The sequence below is a fragment of the Cynara cardunculus genome, assembly GCF_001531365.2.
Source record: "Cynara cardunculus var. scolymus isolate 2C chromosome LG 2, CcrdV1, whole genome shotgun sequence".
Taxonomy (NCBI): Eukaryota; Viridiplantae; Streptophyta; class Magnoliopsida; order Asterales; family Asteraceae; genus Cynara; species Cynara cardunculus.
Genome location: NC_037529.1, coordinates 44,380,572 through 44,381,173, shown reverse-complemented (window position 1 = coordinate 44,381,173; position 602 = coordinate 44,380,572).

The following is a 602-nucleotide window of genomic DNA, read 5'->3' as shown; positions in this document are numbered from 1 at the left end:
GACAACAACTCTATGTTCTTGAAAAGTCTTGGAAACGAATGGATGCATTTGACCATGTCAATGAAGGCCACTTTGGATTTAGAAGTATGGACCTTGGCTGATTTGTTTGGTTCACTCAAAAGCCAAGAGTCTCAAGTGCTTCAAATGAAGAAGAATTATAGTGGTCCTCTTGCTCTAGTTGCAGAAGATGGTGGCTCTGGTAAGGGGAGTGAATCAAAGAAGGAAGAAAAGGAGAAGAAGAAGAAANGAAGACTCTGGCATTGATCACTAGAGAGTATAGGAAGGGTGGTGAAAAGAAAGAGTATAGAAGTTTCAACAGAAGAAACTACAYAGAAGGTGGAAGATCTGATGGAAGTGAAAAGGAGGAACAGAAGCCTCCACAGAAGATAGTTGAGCAGAAGAAGGAAGAGACAAAAGAAGGATGTTTCAAATGCGGTAAGCCAGGCCACTTTGCTGTTGAATGTTGGTCAAAAGGGCCTAAGGCTCCACAAAAGGGTCCAAGAGATACAACCTTCTACAAAAAGAAGGCTGAGTACTATCAACAGCAGTCTTTGCTAGCTCAAACTAGTGAATTAGTCACTGATGAATCCTCAGACGAAGAT